This window comes from Schistocerca piceifrons, chromosome X (genome assembly GCF_021461385.2).
Source record: "Schistocerca piceifrons isolate TAMUIC-IGC-003096 chromosome X, iqSchPice1.1, whole genome shotgun sequence".
NCBI classification, from domain to species: Eukaryota; Metazoa; Arthropoda; class Insecta; order Orthoptera; family Acrididae; genus Schistocerca; species Schistocerca piceifrons.
Genome location: NC_060149.1, coordinates 462,944,155 through 462,963,750, shown reverse-complemented (window position 1 = coordinate 462,963,750; position 19,596 = coordinate 462,944,155). Strand labels below are relative to the sequence as shown.

Below are 19,596 nucleotides of genomic sequence, written 5' to 3'. Positions count from 1 at the left end.
TGCAAGAGCTCTCAGCATAGGCCATCTTTGGAGGCACAGTTTGTCAAATTTCTTCATACTGTGATACATCTCCTCTCCATAAAAGTATGCGATTTGATTCTTCAGTTCCTCCTGTGCTGATCAAACTGTCCATGGGTGTACTGCCAGTCCATAGTGTCCAAGAGGCACAATATTTTGGCAGTCAAACATCATCAAGTGTGTTGACAAGCTGGGTTCCTCAGGGTGAGAGGCCAACTTAATCGGGTACTAAGAACACCAGTACTCATGGCACACACCATCTCAGACAGAAATTCTACTCCAGGAAATGGAACACCTCAGAAATGTGTTCCAAAGAATGGATTCTTAGAATAGCAGATTAAGCACCCTCTTCACCCCACCACTATAGTATAAGCTGTGGAGATGGAAGAATACATGGAAGAAGAGGCAGCCACAGTCTGTGCACAGATTGAAACAGCACCATGTAAACACTGCCTTCTGCCTGCCCAGTAAAACATGGACATTACTGGGGAGTGTCAAAGATGACATCTGTTTGCTGAAGGTCAGGATATAACAGATTCTGTGCCAATGTGGCAAGACGCAGACTGCACAAACAGTGCACACCAATGCTAAGAACACCAGCAGCACACTTAACTAATGTATCCCAAAAAGTCAATGGTCTCAAAGCACTCTTTTTCAGAGAATCATGTGACAGAAAATGAACAGATTTTAGAACAGACTTCCAAATACTAGGACAGTGCCATTAGAGAAGCTGTCAGAATTCACACCACAGATAATCTTATTAATCAGGATGGCAGCTATAATCCCAGCAAGGCTTGAAAACAAGCACTCAATCTAACTAAGAAAATGCCCCACAAACACAACAATCTGGTGACCAGGGAAGACAGAGCATCTACATCCATGCTACTGCAGATATCAATGCTAGTGTCTCTGCAACTGCTGACACACACCCTCAAGCATGGACCATGGATGAAACGGCTTGATGTGGGAGAGAATATAAGTGAGCTATGCACCCTCAGTAACTCAGTTCATCAACACAGCTGATGATGGTGACATGTCTGAACATTGTGCCCGTAGGACACTATGGACTGACAATACACCTGTGGACTTTTCAATCAACAAACATGCTAAGAGAAACTGAAGAATCACATAAATATTCTGATTTCATTAATTTCATAAACCTCAGTTTTATCACTCCTGTCATAATCTGAACTTCTGATAATTTGTTGTTTTGTTATACAAAGGGAATGGCTAGTGGATTCAAGTTACAGTTACCCATTCTGAAAATGCTAGTCACTTCTCAGTTGGGATCTACCTTCCCATACTCTGATATTCTGCTTCATTTCCTGCTTGTGCCCTGACCTCTTGTTTATTTTGAAAATCATCATCATCACGTCTTGGAAAACATGGTCTATAAGCAGGTTCTTGCCCCTGTTAATTGGTCTATTTGCTGTAGTATCCACCACCTCCTGGTTCCTCTCCTGCTGTCATTATGGAGCACACACTTCATGTTTACATGTTCACTTTGGTGGGTTTCTACGTTTCCCTGAATCCTAAAGTTCCTATTTTCTTGCCCTTAATGTAATAACGTTTTTCAAGTAATTAGTAAATTTGTTAACATCATTCCTGTGAGCAAAAATAATTTTATTACGCCAATTCACTGGTAACTTTCCATCCAGTCCCTTATTTATGTGCTCTGGCTCTAATTTATTTGTCAGATATGAGAGGTTTGTAACCCACCTTAAAGCAAATCCTTTACACTTTCCTTCTTAAGATTAAAGTTCCCACCAGCCCAGAAATTGTTTTATAATTCCATGCGTTTCTGCTTACCCCAATATTTTGAAAGAGGCTTGTTTAAATTTTTCTAAGCTATCATACTGTCCAGTAGCAGTGACACTCCACGCCCTAGCTTTTCCCCAAGAATTTCAAAAATTTAAAACCAATATTTGGCCAATCAAACAAGAAACTAAGCAAAAAATTTTCATAATCATTCCAAAATTCTTTCAGATGCACATTTCCTGATGAATCAAAATATAATAACTGTCTGTTTGTAATATAAGCCAGTTCAGAAGATTCCATCACCAGATTATATCCAACACCATTAATACCAATTGTAGCATCATATTCTACTTTAGGCAGTATGTTATCATGCTGATGCAGTTTAGTTTTTACTGTCACAACTTGATTAGTCAACTGATCTGTATTAGAATCTGCCATTTTCACACCATCAGACATAACTTTTATTGATTTTAAACAGTTTGCACTATCAGTTTAATTTTTCCATCCAAAGCTTTGTGGTCACTTTCACAAACAAATTCTACAGCAACAACTTTCTGCTCTGTTTTATATACATTCTCTTTAACTTGATCTTTTCTTTGTTTGCTTCCAATAACCACCTTTTCCAACAACCTCTATTAATGGCTTTTGATACTTTCTGAGGATTTCTTATAGCTTTTCTCAAATGAAGAAGTTCTTTTGGCAACCTTAGAATCAAACAAATGGAAATCTTGAACCATCATTTTCTTTAAATAAGCTTCCTGGCGTTCCAGTTTTGTATCAATTTCAGATTAAAATTTCCTTAGCTCACCAGCAAAACTATTAATACTACTAGACTGTTATTGAAGTTCATTAGGCTGTTATTCGATTTTCTTGTCAAGATAAACAGCCTGTTGCTAAATTTTCTTATCAGGATTACTAATCTGTTGCTTCCTATTTTTATTTACTTCAGTAAAATTTTCGTTTGTGCTAAAAATTAATGCTGGGTATTTTGTATCAATTTCAGATTAAAATTTCCTTAGCTCACCAGCAAAACTATTAATACTACTAGACTGTTATTGAAGTTCATTAGGCTGTTATTCGATTTTCTTGTCAAGATAAACAGCCTGTTGCTAAATTTTCTTATCAGGATTACTAATCTGTTGCTTCCTATTTTTATTTACTTCAGTAAAATTTTCGTTTGTGCTAAAAATTAATGCTGGGTACATGTCTTGCAAACAATTTGGTCTATTTCCCCCAGTACAATTCCCTGTTCTGTTTGCTGTACAGGCAGCATACCAAATTTGTTGTCTGCCTCCATTGTTTCTTGTTCATTTATATTTATCCGACTAACACCACCAGACAGACATGTATCACTAAATTTATTCAACCATTTCCAGTTAAAATTTAAACTATCACCCAGAGCTGCATTTGACAAAACATTTTCTTCCAATTCTGTCTCTACAATTGGAAATAACTGAAGTACATCATCAACTAGAACATTATTACTTACTGAATCATCTGTTTGTGTTTGCTAGGGACTGATTGTTTTACTAGTACTCACATTAAACTGAACTTTATCCCCTTCTTTCACATTTTCAGGACAATCACACACTTCCATGCTTGCCGGTCTTTTAATACAAGCACATAATAAATAAAATACACATAATGTATCTCTAATTTTCTGCTGTGGTCACAGTGTGTTGTATGTGTGGGTCTTATTACCAAAATCAGCTACAACAGTTTCAGGATATTCATCCACTGCACGTTGTTACCACTGCTCCATTCCACCAGCTGCTAATGCCAACCACTGTTATCTCATCCACATCTGCACTGTGTCCTCCTTCATCTTGGTGATGTTTGCCACCCATTTCCCATTGTAAAGTTCCAGTCCTCTTGGCATCAATCTTCTTTTTCACATTCTTGTGCTCTGCCCCATGCTACTTTCACTCATTGTCATATACTGTCTTCTTTTAGCAATGTTCTTGATTGTGGTTCACCCTACTACAGATTTTATTTCCCAGACACTAATGAAGCATGTGTGATGGTGTAGTTAATAATTTTACCTACACAAAAGCTTCACTCACCTTGTGGTGAACTGCTCGCCTTCCGCAGCAATCATGCCAGACCTGATAGAAAACAGTTCATGTTTCTCAAATGGATGAGCTGTAGTAGAATCAGATGCACCAACTGTATCTAAATGTTGCATTAAATATTTTTATAGTTTCATGTTTTTTGCAAGTTACTGAATGAAAATAAAGTTTTTGAATAAGAATTCTATTCTATTTTTACTTCTTTTCTACAAAATAACCACCATGTCCATGGTAATCTGAAATTACAATTTCAACACTCACAGACATTCATATTTAGCCAGTTTCTGGTATTTAACTGAACCTGATACCAGAAAGATTACAAAACCAATTGTCTGTGACACAATTTTCACTCTACTATTATCCATGCCAATCACTTTGAATGTTCAGTTATTGAATACCATTCTTATAATATGCTGCATGGATTTTTAAATAATTTCAAAGTCACAGTCTACACAGAAAAATCAGAATATCATGTGCTTGCCTTTATCACATGTTTGCTATTACTTCATGGCATTCCATTGTCAAGTTTCACTCATTATTCCACAAAACTACTACATTCAGAGCTTCTAATACCCACATCCTGCCCTCATGGTGGCTGACCAAGGGTTCATCTACACTCCCCTGAGCAATTCTCTTAGGCCACCAAAACAAGCACAAAAGTATTGGCATCTGATTAACTGAGAAACATCATAGCCAATCAAATATTGGCATAAAACTGCACTATCCTGTCTCTTTTACGTTTGACCAATTACCACATAAAACTTTTATGAGCAATTTTTTAAAGAACAAATTTATAAAACCCACAAATATCAAAATAGCTTCCTCTTTAAGTAACCTAGTTATCATAATAAAGCTGCTCCCTGCCATTCACTGCTACAGGGGTGATGTAAAGATGCTACATCTCAGTGCAAGACTAAAATCTAGAACATTTAATTATTCACATATGGGCCCAATAGGACCAAACAGAGTACAGTCAATCAATGTTGATTTTGCTGGTTGGCCTTCTTTTGTGTCCAAATTTGTTTCATCCTCTCAGAATGAAGTGTCTTTCTTTCATCAGACCACAGAGTTCCATTCTGTTTTCTAATTTTCCTCTGACCAACTTTCCAATCAAATGTCTTTTGTCTGAAAGTTTATCTTTCTGTAACATTTGCCTGAATTATACCTGCTGTGATCCATTTAATTGCCTCAGTGTTGGTCTTACTTCTGGTTTTGTAGAATTCTACTATTTGTTTTGTCAACCAATTGGGTGCCATTCTTTTAATGTGCTGATAAAATTTAAGTCTTAGTTTTCTCATGTTATCATGTATGTCTATGTATTCTCCTATTTGTTTATTACTTCTGAGCCTATAAGCTTTGAATTTCTTCAGTACCCCTCTTTCTATTTATAGTTAAAGTTTCTGCTCTATAAAGACATTCAGGTTTGATTACAGTGCTGTAATGGCTAAGTTTACCGAATTTAGAAAGTGATTTTTCATCATAAATATTTTGTGTTAATCTGAATGCGGTTGCCATTTTTTGACAGCAGACTTTGTTTGCAGCCTTTTTTCAGACCGTTTTCTTGAATGATTTCCTTCAAGTATTTAAACTGAGAAACTCTTTCCATTTTTCCATATTTCATGTTCAAAAACTTTGGTACTTGTTTGTTACATGTAATATATTTTGTTTTTATGAATGATATTTGTAGTCCTACTTTTTACGCAACCTCTTTAAGAATTCCAATTTGTTTTTGGGCTGTGGTAATATCCTTATGTAAAACTGCCAGATCATCTGCAAAAGTGAGACAGTCTATTGTAACATTACTTGACTGATCTATATTTTGACTTTACTCTTGCCCTCACCATTCTGTCATTATCTTTTCCCAAACACAGTTAAACTGTAACAGAGAGAGTCCAGTCTTTATATCAAATGGTTCAGAAATGTCTCCCATGAATTTAACTTTAGAGCTAGTGTCAGTTAACATTTCCTTAATAAGTGTTAGAGTTTTGTTCCTTTAAAATTTGGAAAAGAGACTCAGTGACTTACATTCACAAATTTACATAAATCCCTTGGTGCCTAAGGATTAGTTTTAAATTAAGAATTCAAATGAAAATGAATTTGTAACGTACAACATTTTTAAATGTGACCAAAAATTATAAAATAATTTCTTATAACCCCATACGTATTCCCAATCCCATACAGATAGCCCTTAAAATTTGTGACTGTAAATTTTAATAGCTACGAAAATACTTGCAAGGCTTAAAATGAAACCCATGGGGTGCATGCAATACATAACTGATGAATGAATAGTTCACCTCCTTAGTATTATGCTGCTTACTGATTGATGCACAAACAGTTCACCTTCTTACTATTACATATTGCATGCATCCCATGTTCTTTGTTTTAAATCTTAAAAGTATTTTATAGCCAATAAAAATTCACAATCTTAAACTTTCAGGATGTAAGGATAAGGTTCCCAGGACAATTTTCCATTTACTATTCAGCATTATTTGTTATCCGGATGGCACTGGAGTAGGTGAGATGGCATCATGACAAGAAATCTCTCATCTGGTCAGATTCCCAAAGTGCCCTTTTTGCTACTGATCAGATGTACCCAGTGGATAGGATAGTGCTAGAAGACTAGGCAGGAAAAGGGTTCTTGAGCACATAGGTATCCAAGAAAATTAACTTGCTGATTTATCTGTGAAGGAGACTTGCTCCCTCCCACTGCTGCTCACTGTTCAGTCTCTCTGTGGGTTGTTACCACATAGGTGACCAGGAAGATCATGGGCTGGTTGGAGATTCAGTGGCTGGAAGTGTGGAGTAACAAGCTGCGGTCAGTGAAACTTTGAGTACAACCATGGCTTACCTCCTTCTGACTAAGACAAGCTGAAGCAGCAGCTCTTACAAGGCTCAGAGTGTGATATTTCCCATTGACACATGGCACCACTGAATGAGTGAGCATAATTCTTCACTAAGCAGGCATTAAGCCAATTTTCTGAAACATCAACAGAATAAAAGATGTTCTTCGCACAACAAAAGATACAGTTGACAAACTACATGCTGCTGGAGCTTACGAAATCAAGTGCAAATGTGGATTAGTGTATGTAGGCGAGACCGAGCGACCAATCAGAACATGGATACCTGGACACAGAAGATATATCCGACTAAGGCAGCACACCAAGTCAGCAGTGGCAGAACACTAGGATGAGTACGGCAAACATATTGATTTTGGTGAAGCTCGCGTACTGGTGAAACAGCCTCTTACTTTCAGGAGGAAGATTAGAGAGGCAATAGAAATAGCCAAGCAACCAGCCAACATGAACAGAGAAGACAGATACCAACTTCTGGTGTCTTGGCTGCCAGCAATAACAGCACTATGGGGTGATAGCTCACGTCACAGCTGCCACCTGGTTTTCCATTGCCAATTTCCATCAATCACTAGCAGTAATGCAAACATCACACATAACAACTGGTTTCCCCCAATGAAAATAAATAATAAAAACACCGATGAAGACTTCTAATTCATCCTAAACAGCCTATCAGAATTTGATAACAGCCATGTCTGCAGATATATAGGAAACAAAGTTTTCTCATTCAGCAGTAAACAAAAACACCGAGAATAAGGTCACTTGCAACAGGGACCGAAATGTCAGTAGTTATATATATATATATTGACAATGCAGTCACAAACCCAGAAAAATTTTATTGAATTGAAAAAGAATGTAACAATTCCTGTTTGAACAAAAGCAGATGCTGACAAATGTCAAGATTACCAAATTATCCGTTTAATATGTCATGTTTGCAAAACTCTGAAATTAAATTCCCTATTTACAGAAGAGTGAAGAAATGGGTAGAAACTGAGTTTAGGGTTCTGGAGAAGTTTAAGAACACATGAGAAAATATGATCCTATGACTTTGCTTAAAAACAGATTGAAGAATGGCAAACGTACTTTTATAGCATCTCTAGATTTAGAGAAAGCTTTTGACAACATTTATTGGACTATACTCTTTGAAATTCTGAAGGTAGCAGGACTATAACACAGGAAGTAAAAGGTTATCTACAGCTTCAAAAGTAACAACACTGTAGTTATAAGAGTTGGAGGACATGAAATGGAAGTACTAGTTGAGACGGGAATAAGAAAGTGTTGCAGCTTATCACAGGAGTTATTCAATCTTTACAATGAATAAGCAAAAAAGGAAGCCAAGAAAAATAGGGAAAGTGAATTGAAGGTCAGAGAGATGAGATAAAAACTTTGTGGTTTGCTGATGGCATTGTCAGAGATGGCAAAGACTTGGAAGAGATGCTGAATAGAATGGATAGTGTTTTGAAAAAGTAGCCATAAGATAAACATCATAAAAGTAAAGCAGTGGTAATGGATTGTAGTTGAATTAAATCAGATGATGCTATGGGAAATGTGTTGGGAAATGAGATACTAAATGTAGCATATGAGTTTTGCCATTTGGGTAACGAAATACTTTATGACTGCTGTCTGGCAATGGCTAAAAAAAGTATTTCTGAAAAAGAGCATTTGTTAACATTGAATATAAAGTTAAATGGCAGGAAATCTTTTATGAAGTTATTTGTCTGGTATGTAGTCTTGTACAGAATTGAAATATGGAAATTATCTGTTGAAATTAGATGATAACAGAAGCTTTTGAAATATGGCGCTACAGAAAAACATTGTAGTTTAGATGGGTAGATTAAATAACTAATGAGAAGGTACTGAATCAAACTGGAGAGAAATAAATTTGTGACCTTACTTGAGTGAAAGAAAGGCTAATTGAATAGGACACATCCCAAGGCATCAAGGAGTCTTTAGTTTGATTATGGAGGGAAGTGTGAATGGTAAAAATCATGGCAGACAACTAAGGTTTGTCTATAATATGGAAGTTCAAATGGGTGTAAGTTGTAGTACTTATACAGCACTGAAGAGGCCTGCACAGGATAGACTAGCATGGAGAGTGAGATCAAACCATCCTTTAACAGAAGACCACAATGAAAACATACAGAACCTTATTGGATTATGTTGTGTATGAGGAGATAATGGTTCTTCAGCATTTGTTTCCACAACAAACATCTTTATTTTCACTTTTTCAAACTATTCATATGCTGAGTTCACAAACTCATATCTCTCCACTTTAATAGGTTGCTAAACTTCTAGTTTAGCACCCATTTTGTTTGACATTAGACAGTCTGTTGCATAAAACAAAAATAGCATGCAGATGAACAAAATATATGAAAAAGAAATCACAATAGTTATGCAACTACACTTCAAGAGTTTGGTGCTGGATGACACTGGGTATGTCCCACAACGTTTCAGTAGGTGATGTTGAACGTTTTTTTCAATAAAATTTTGTGAGATTTTAACAGTGTTAGCAGGCAACATTCTTGAGAAGTATATTTGCCACAGATTCATCAGCAAAGCCTGAGAGGTCACACAACAGTTATATTACTGGCCACTAACAGTTTTCACAGATGATTTCAGAGACTGGGGCCTTAGCAGAGAGTGATAACAGCACTGAACAAAACAGAAGGTACAACCAACTGTGTTCTTTAATTTTTTGTGGTTATGGTAGCTGTTCAGCAACAACTAGCAGTCAATCACTTTCTTATTCACACCCAACTATAGGAGTGAATAATAAAATTTAGGTAAGCATTGAGACAACTAATAGGATAGAGAAGAAAAAATTTATTTTTTCTATGGGATTAAAGTTAGCATATCAGTCATAATCATATGTCCAGTTATTTCCAGCAGATCTCCTTAGCCTGTTTCCACTTCCTGCAGTAATATGTTGAGGATGTACTTCACCATGTTCCAAATATATAGCAGAATATTAAGGTTTAATGCCTCATCAACAACATGGTCAGTAGATATGAAGCCCAAGCTCAGATGGGACACTGAGAGAGAAGAAAATTGGCTGTACCCTTTTAAAAAGAATCTTATCAGTTTTCATGTTATGTAATTAAGAGAAACCACTGAGGTCTTACTGTATGTGGCCCTTGTGTCCTACTCCTCAAGTCCAATGCCTTAAGCATGGCACCAGATTGCTTGATCAATACACTGTATTATCCCACAGATATATAAGAATAGAAGAATGGTCCAGTTGTTCTGACTAGTGTCATTTAAGTTCTCATCAATAAATACACAAAAAATTTCAAACATTGTTTTTTTTTACTCATTATATATTTTTATGATTCATTCATCAACTGTGTTGTATTTCTGTTCTAAAAATGAAAATATTGAGCAGTTTGAGGATCTTAAAACTGTCACATGTAAATTATCCTGTTATCAGCTATTTGCTAGGGCCCCTGATCGCTCAGTGGATATTGAACTCAAATTGCAAAGATTACAGTCTCTATCCCTGTTTAACCCCATTATTTTTCTGCAACGTATCCCATTACCAATGGAAGTGTTCCCAATATGACTATCACTCAGACTTCTTCTTTAATTGCAATTCTCCTATAATAACAAACATGTTCAGAAAGTAAGTGGACTGTGACCATAACAGGCTGTGACATGTTGCTTTTTGAAGGTTGACAACATTGAGTGGTAAATGAGGATCCCCTTGCTAGAGTGAGCATCACAGGACCACATGTTGTCATGTCCAGCTGCATGAAAGATTGTAAGAAACCTCACTAAGTTTGAGCCACATGATATTATCTGCTTTCTACTCTCAGAAGGAATAACATCTACCACAATTGTTCAGGAATCAAAATGGCTTACAGCAAATGTGTTATGAACAGAAAAATTGTGTCTAAGTGCTGTAGGGAGTTTAGTGAAGCCAGAACAAATGGTCAGGATGAACAGAGGAGTGGAGATCTTCCATTTTGTCTGATGAGTTGGTGCAAAAAATTCAGGAAACGGTTGATTAACACCAACAGGGGATTAAATTTCTGCCATGTTTCCACAACTCTCCAAATCTCTTTTCGCTAGGGTGCTGAAAACTAAGTGCAAAATAGGTCCAAAAACAGCTGACTGAGCAGCACAGGAAAAATCAGGTCGGTAGTGCCTGTGAGTTTTTTGAGTCACTTGAATTGGGAAGTGAGGATCTTCTGAGCTCTGTTGTGACTGGAGATGAATCATGGATGGCTCATTACACACCTAAGATGAAAAAACTGTCATCATAATGGTGTCACTCCAATTCTCCATCTGCCAAGAAATTCAAACCTACAATTTTGGGCAAAAAAAATGTCTCACCATTTTGGGACAGAAAAGGAATCATTTTGGTCAGATTTCTGCCACAGAGGGAGACCATCAACATACAACAATATTGTGTGACCCTAAAAAACTCAAAAGGAGTATTCAGAAAAAAAGGTCATTACTGGTAATAGGAGTGTGCTTACCGCCAACAAAACCTGTCCTGACACAGCCTTAGCCATCAAGGCACTCTTGCACTCATTTGGTTGGGGTGTTTTGAACCACCCACCATATTACCCTGTCCTTGCATCTCATATTACCAAATGTTCACCTCCCTGAAGGACATCTGAATGTCATTAAATTTTCAACCAACAAGCAGGTGCAGAAAGATGTTCTGAAGTGGGGCAAGGAGCTGGTGGGAAGATACTTCCAGGAGGTCACAAAGTAGCTTGTGCCATGTCTCACCAGATACACTAATTGGGATTGGGATTATGTGGAAAAATAGTCAACAAGTGTATCAACAATATCCTGTATTTTTTTTCAGATACACTTCTTCTATTAAAAATATGAAAACTAATACACTCACTTTGTGAACATGCCTCATATACTGGATAAGCTGCTTCATGATTCTTAATACAGAAGGTGCATATATTTGTCAATATGGCTCCAATGAGGTGATCAAAATGAAGTCTTGATTTTGACAAGTGTTTCTGTTATTTTAATATTTGCTCAAAATATATGCACTGCAGCCAGATGTAACTAGCTATTGTTTTCAGTTTACACAGAATGTCAGGCCAGTTGCATGCATCAATAACAGCATCAGATGCATGGTGAGGCTATGTGAAATTCTATTAGCGATTTTTTTCTTTTTCTTCTCTTATGCAACTGGGAATAATTCAAATGCGATGTTGGTTACTCGTTTAGAAGCTTGCCAAATACTGTCATGTACACTGTAAGGTATTGACAGTTTGACATGTAGGCTGTGTCATGCTAGCTGCATTAATGTAGGAATAATTGAAAACTCCTGAATATTTCATTTTTTAAAGAACAAGAGGAAGAACATCAGCAGTGAAACCTGGCATTGATGACTGTCCAGTACTGATACAGCCACTTACCAGTATACTGTTTCATGTTATATTCCCTGGAAATGTGGCAAGGGTGACGAAGGTTGAGCTAAGAGAGTGTAGAGTAGGAGAATGTGTGAATCGGTTATTTTTGAAAGGGCTCTAGTCATGAAAAGTAAACTGTTGGAAAATTAAAAAAACTGTTTATTTTCATAATAATATTAAATACAACAGATTTTTTTTCACTGGATGGGCTTCTATTAATAATTGATAAAATAAGTCTTGTTCATCTTTGGCTGCAAAGCTTCCACGTCTGCTAAGAATGTCAATTTGGTCCTCCTCAGAAAACTTGTTGGAGCATTTCATTCTGCATCTACAAATTGCAGAATAGGATAGTCCCATTTCTTTTAAAATCAGTTTACAAATGTAAGACTTGAAGATAAAGGCTAAGTTAGGCTGAAACAGAACAAAAAAACGCAGTAAACTGAAGGATAACCTATAGCAAAAAACCCTACAGAACTCTCTAGATGCAAGGTATTTCAAAGTAAATAAATCAACTTACGCACATGGTGTCCCTATTTTTTGTGCTTGGGAAACATTCCCTTTGTAATCATCTTGAGGTTGAAGCTGTTTTGTCTGTGTTTGCTTTAACAATACATATGTTTTTGGGTGGGGTCCGCCTTTAGCAAAACACACATTCGTTTTCTGTCCCAGACATGTTTCACTGCAGTTGCAGCATCATCAGTGCGTTTTTTATTTTATGGCTGTTAAACATAAGCAATGTACTATACTGTTTATATACATTTAAATATTAATTTGTAAGTCGTAATTACAGATTTTTGAAGAGCACATAAAATTATGTACTCATACCTTCTTACCAAATGGTGTGGTTTTCCTGCTGTATTACGTTTTTACAGTGTCTGTTTTTCTTTACAGTTTGTCAACTGCAACCATTTTAATCTTTATGTAGGCAAAATATTTAAGCAAAAATTACTTTTTCTAAACTGTTATGGCCATGCTTGAAATTAATTTATTTAATGCGAAAGGTTGTGTGTGTGTGTGTGTGTGTGTGTGTGTGTGTGTGTGTGTGTGTGTGTGTGTGTCTATTTACATTATGTTTCACTAAAGTTTCCTTTTTCCTCATCTTCTTCACTGTCAGATTCTGTGTATTGAGTTGTCACTGTCACTGTTTACCAGCTGTAAAAACAAAGGTGGCGGACAGTGGAAGATTTGAAGATGTCATAGGCAGTTGTTTTGAATCTCTCAAAGGTGTGTGTGTGTGTGTGTGTGTGTGTGTGTGTGTGTGTGTGTGTGTGTGTGTGAAAAAGAGAGAGAGAGAGAGAGAGAGAGAGAGAGAGAGAGAGAGAGAGAGAGAGAGAGAGAGAAGGTTTGTTTGAGGATTTATCATTATACACATATATATAATTTTATGTGTGTGTATGTATGCATGTGTGTGTCTGCGTGTGTGCGTGCGGTGGTGGAGGGAGGGGGGTGGGTTCTATAGGTTGGTGTTATTTAGTTATTCTTTGAGTGTAGAGAACAGAGTTACATTGCAGAGGGCTGTGTATTCCTTTATTACTTGCTTTCCTTCAACTATGGCTTTTTGTATTTGATAATTTTCTTCAATTATTAATTTTTGTGGGGGGCTGTTGCTGCATTTAGAATTTTCAAATCAGTATTGATGTCTGTTGGGCTATGTTTCATATCCATGAGGTGTTCAGCAGATGTGGAATGACAGCTGTTACTCTTTAATGCTCTTCTGTGTTCTGTGTATCTGGTATTAAAATTTCTGCTTGTCCATCCTATGTAAACTGATTTGCAGCCCTGACATGTTAGTAGGTAAATACCAGATGTGTTGTTTTTCTCTGTGCTTGTGTTGGTTGTCCTTAGCTTCATCTGTGTTGAGTTGTCTGTCCTGTAGGCTATTTTTAGCCCTCATTTTTTGAGTATGTTGCCTATTCTTGGTCTGCTTTGTTGTTGTAGGTGAGATTGGACCCCTTGTTGGTATGGGTGTTCCTTGTTCATGTGTGCTCATATGTGTGTTTGCAAGTTGGTGAGAAGGCCTTTGTTTTTGTGTGTTTGGTGCCTTTTTTAATTTTGTTTTAATTTTGTGGTTCAGTTTATCTATAGTGTTTGTGTCATATCCATTCTCTACAGCTATTTGACTGTCTGTAATTCATTCTTATAGTTGTTTTCAGTGAGTGGAGTTTTTCTCAGTCTGTGTAGCATATATTGAAAACCTGCAAATTTTTGTATAATTGGATGATGAGAATGTTTGTGAATGCCTATGCTGGTGGTGGTTACTTTTCTGAATATGGAGAATTGGTGTTGGTTGTTGTGTCTGTGTATTGTGAGCTCAAGGAAATTTAACATTTTGTTGTTTTCTGATTCTATGGTGACTTTTACTTTTGGGTGGACTTCATTCATTTCACAATGGAGTTGTTGGATGTGACTGGATGTTTCATCTAGAGGGCATATGATGTTATCTACATAGTGATACCAATATACACACATAAAAGAAAGTTTTGCATCACCCTGGCTCCCAAAACTCCTGAAGATAGTTGCTGACTGTGGATATCATATCACAAACACAGTCACCTTGACTGTTCAGAGATGTCACTAAACCTGCCCAAACATATACACAACCATGCATGAGCAGCACCTATTAGATGGAGGGTTTCCAACAGCCGATCAGTTTCTGTCATTCCATCAGGAAGAAGGTGCACGGCTCATGTTGTCTGTAGTTCACGCATGCCTAGACGGTCAATACTCTGTTCGAGCACATGTGCATTGTTACTTTGTTCCAGGAAGAGCTCTCAACAAGGGAAATGTCCAGGCATCTCAGAGTGAACCAAAGCAATGTTGTTTGCACATGGAGGAGATACAGAGAGACAGGAACTGTTGATGACATACCTTGCAAACACCGCCCAAGTGCTACTACTACAGTCGATGACCGCTGCCTACTGACTGTGGTTCAGAGGAACCCTGACTGCAATGCCACAATTTTGAATAATGCTTTTTGTGCCACCACAGGACATTGTGTTATGACTCAAACTGTCCACAATAGACTGCATGATGTGCAACTTCACTCCTGACATCCATGGCAAGGTCCGTCTTTGCAACCACAATACCATGCAGCGCGGTACACATGGGCCCAACAACATGCTGGGTGGACCGCTCATGATTGGCATCACGTTCTCTTCACCAATGAGTGTTGCATATGCCTTCAACCAGACAATCTGCAGAGATGTGCTTGGAGGGAACCCATTCAGGCTGAATGCCTTAGACACACTGTCCAGAGAGTGCAGCAAGGTAGAGGTTCCCTGCTGTTTTCGGGTGCCATTATGTGGAGCTGACGTATGCCATTGGTGGTCATGGAAGGCGCCGTAATGGCTGTATGATATGTGAATGCCATCCTCCGACCGACAGTGCAACCATATCAGCAGCATATTGCCGGGGCATTCATCTTCTTGGGTGACAATTCATGCTCCCATCGTGCACATCTTGTGAATGACTTCCTTCAGAATAATGACATCGCTTGACTAGAGTGGTCAGCATATTCTCCAGACATGAACCCTATCGAACGTGCCGGGAATAGATTGAAAAGGGCTGTTTAAGGATGACGTGACCCACCAATCACTGTGAGAGATCTATGCCGAATCGCCATTAAGGAGTGGGACAATCTGGACCAACAGTGCCTTGATGAACTTGTGGACAGTATGCCACAGTGATTACAGGCATGCACCAGTGCCAGAGGACATGTTACTGGGTATTGGAGGTACTGGTGTGCACAGCAATCTAGAGCACCACCTCTGAAGGTCTCACTGTATGGTGGTACAACATGCAACGTGTAGTTTTCATGAGAAATAAAAAGGGCAGAAATGATATTTATGTTGATCTCTATTCCAAGTTTCTGTACAGGTTCCAGAACTCTCAGAACCGAGGTGATGCAAAACTTGTTTTGATGTGTGTATTACAGGAGCAACATGTTTACTTTTGAGCTAATTTATAAAGGGTAGTCAAAAAGCTTGACTTATCACCTTGTAAAAGTTAGATTACATAATAAATATTTTGGTTTGTCTGCAGATACATGTCTCCAGTCCCAGCACACTCTGAAATTCCCATGCCACAGTACTGTAGTATGCTGCTGCAGGAGCCATACCAAATGGTGCAGCCCGCTAATAAGGTGAAGTTTCATGTGGTAAAATATTTTGGCATCAGTGGGATTGTTACAGGTGCGTCAGGTCAAGGAAACTATACTTTAAGAATGGGCTGTGCCATTTTTTTGGCCCCTGCAGTGGTTTGCTACAGTAGTGAAGCATGGGAATTTTAATACATGCTATTTTGTCTAAAACTTTCATGGTGAAACCATGGCTGTGTACAATTAATGTAGGTTGATTCTTACAAAGAAGAAGACAGCAACCAGCCAGCCACTATTAATACTGCTATTTATTTAAGTAAATAGAGCCGTAACCAGTTTCAAACTGACAAGTTCATCATCAGATGGCTGTTTACAAGATTTACAAGATGCACTTTACATAATCGTCAGAATAAAAATTGAAAACTGCCCGCCTAACTTAACAGGACAGTAGTTGGCCAGTTTCACATTCTTGCAGAATTGAGTTGTGACTCAGTCACTAAGGATGTTGATGTAGTGATGTCACAGCATAAACACTATAATCTATACTGTAGGGTATCTGCTGCCAGAAGATAGTCAAAAACAATTTCCAACTGCTGGAAAGACTGGCTACTACCAACAACATTAACTATATTGCACATACTAGTTTCCATTCAAAAGTTTTGGAATTCTGAAGACTTTGTCTAATGTGTAGCACTGCTCTGAGCTCAAAGCCAACATGATGTAAAAGTTTTAGTACAGTAGAATGGGAGCAGTGAGGGCATTGTAGCAGAAAAAGGAAGAGGTGTGGAAAAAAAACATACGAGGAATAGAAAATGAAGCAGAGGAACTGGAAAAGGATATCTGTCACAGCCGAAAAAAATCATGGGGCTGATATAAAAGGATTACCATAGGCTGCAAGAAATCACTCCAGGAAAGTAAGTGATTTGAAGTGGCAATTACAGAAACAAAACCATTTTTTTCCAGAATGTATTGGATAACATGTCAGATAAAACAATAGACTGCAGAAGTACACTCATCTTCAGTAAAACATAACACCTAGACTGACTGGACATAGGATGTTCATATTCACAGCACATGTACATTGGTATGTTTTGCAGAAATCACTATCATTCCAGTCACCTGCATCCAGCATGTGTGCTATTGCCTAGTAGGCACTGGGTCCACACTGGCCCTGATAATTTGTTCCATGTACAATGGCATCTATCCATATAAGGTGTAAATGGCATCCTGTGGTATAACCATCCATGCTGCATTCACCTGATTCCAAAGTCCACCTGTGGTGGTTGGCGTAGGGTCACAGTACTACACCCTTCGCTTCACCATATCCTACACATTTTTAGTTGGCAACAAGTCTAGTGATCTGTTCGGACAGAGCAAAAGGCTGACATTCTGTAACACCAAGAAAGCACATGTTTGTGCAGCAACAAGTGGTCGTGTATCGTCTTGCTGAAAAATGGTGTCCGCAGAAAGCGTATGGCTATGGGTCGCAGGATGTCACTCAAATAGGCCACACTGGTCACAGTGCCCTGGACACACATCAATGGCTATTTGTGGTTATGCCCAAAAGCACCTGATGTCATAAGGCCTTGAGTTGGCACTGTATGTCTTGTATGAATGGCAGGCACTGTGATGCTGCTCTCCCAGTCTGCAGTGAACCAAAATGTGGCCATCATTTTCAAACAGACAAAATCTAGATTCATCAAAAAACACTATCTGATGCCATTCCTGTCCCCAGTAACATCGTTCCATAAACCATTACCATCTAGCATGCTTCTGCACATTTATCAAAGGCAGGTAGAGAAATGGATGACATGCATGTAACCTGTCCCGTAATAAACACTGACGAATTGTCACCCCTGATAGTAAATGATGTGTTACACTGTTGCCACAGAGGCAAGGAGAATGCAGATTTCTCCTGCATTGCCATTCAAATGAGGTGTTGTCCTTCTTGGCGGGCAGTCTGGGAGATCTCATCTCTTTGTGTTCTATGGCCTTCTGTGAACCATTCTGCACACACCCGTTGCATAGCCAAAACACTTTGTCTCTCTCATTTCAATAATGCACTCTCTTTAAAACTCACTGATTTGATGGTACAGTTTGTGGATATATCTGTGAGGTGTCCTGCATATCTGCTCAAGTCACGGTGATCCATTACCTTCAATTCATAGTGACAACGAGAGCCACAGGCACATTTTACCAGCAGGTAGTGTTGCACCATGATATTGATCTTGACCTGAATCTGAGGGCTGATATTGTTCAAATGACAATCGTTTCTGCAGAACATATTAATGTACATGTTCTGTGAATATGAACATCCTATATCTAGCAATTCAAGGAGTTGTGCTTTTGCTGAACATGAGTGTAAATAGCTTTCATGGAGAAATTAAAGAGTACAGGAGAATGATTGAAAGTATAAAGGAATGGATTAAACAAGTCCAGTCCGGCCAATCTATTGATGTCACAACAAAAAAAAGGTACAGAATTCTAGAAGATACACGAAGAGAACAGATTTTCAGAGTCATAGGTATGGCTGAGCAGTGTCTGCAGAATGCACTGTTTCAGATGGAAGTTGTATAGAAATATTTCCTGAAAGAAACCAGGTGCATTATTTATAAATGTAAATAGAACTCAATATGTCATTAACAGGATGTGGAGCTACAGTTTCACTGAATGAAAGACAGTTCCAGCAATTCAAGCCATGAGGTAGCATTCAACTTATAGCTTTGTATCACCTTACTGAGTTTGAGGATCCCAAAAAATAAATCAACTTCACTACTTCCTATTACATGCATAAATCTGTCTAAAACTTATATCTAACAGGAGACCAATTTTTTTTTAATCTAAGTGTGTACCCAAAGGATTGGATATGGAGGTAGTGCATTTGTCACAGTAGACAAGAAACTCAAACTCCCTGAGACTGATACTGAAGCTGCATGCGAGATCATTTGGGCAAGGCTCATTATCAAGTACGGGCATTATGTTAAGACAAGTTTCTTTTATTGTCTACCAGCCTCATCTGGATGATGCTGATTCTGCAACTGTTGTTTGATCAATGAAAACACATCATCTGTGGTGGTGTAGTTTTGCTCAGCTTGATCCAGTTGATGTGATTCATCCCCTATTGGTTTTTCTTTGCCATTTTGTATTTGACTCAAAATGCAGCTGACAGTATCATTGTTAGCATCACACAACAAGATAAAAGGTAGTGCAAAACCCAGATAAGCCAACACACATAAACTTGTAAGGATTTCATTCAGTTTTAACATGGCACTCTCACAGTCTGATGTCCAGACAATTGGAGTTTCCTTCTTCGGCAATTTTGTTAGATGTTTTGTCGTTGCTGCATAATTCTCCACAAAATGTCAATATTAGTTTGTTAACCTGGGAATTTATTGCAGTTTGTAAACATTTCTTGGCACTGAAAG

General features: G+C 38.0%; 1 protein-coding gene across 1 annotated transcript in view; it reads left to right on the top strand.

Annotated features, from left to right (window-relative positions):
* LOC124722427 (solute carrier family 41 member 1-like) overlaps positions 1 to 19,596 on the top strand; it is a 339,469-nt gene that overhangs the window by 270,887 nt on the left and 48,986 nt on the right. The gene's annotated exons all lie outside the window — the stretch shown is intronic.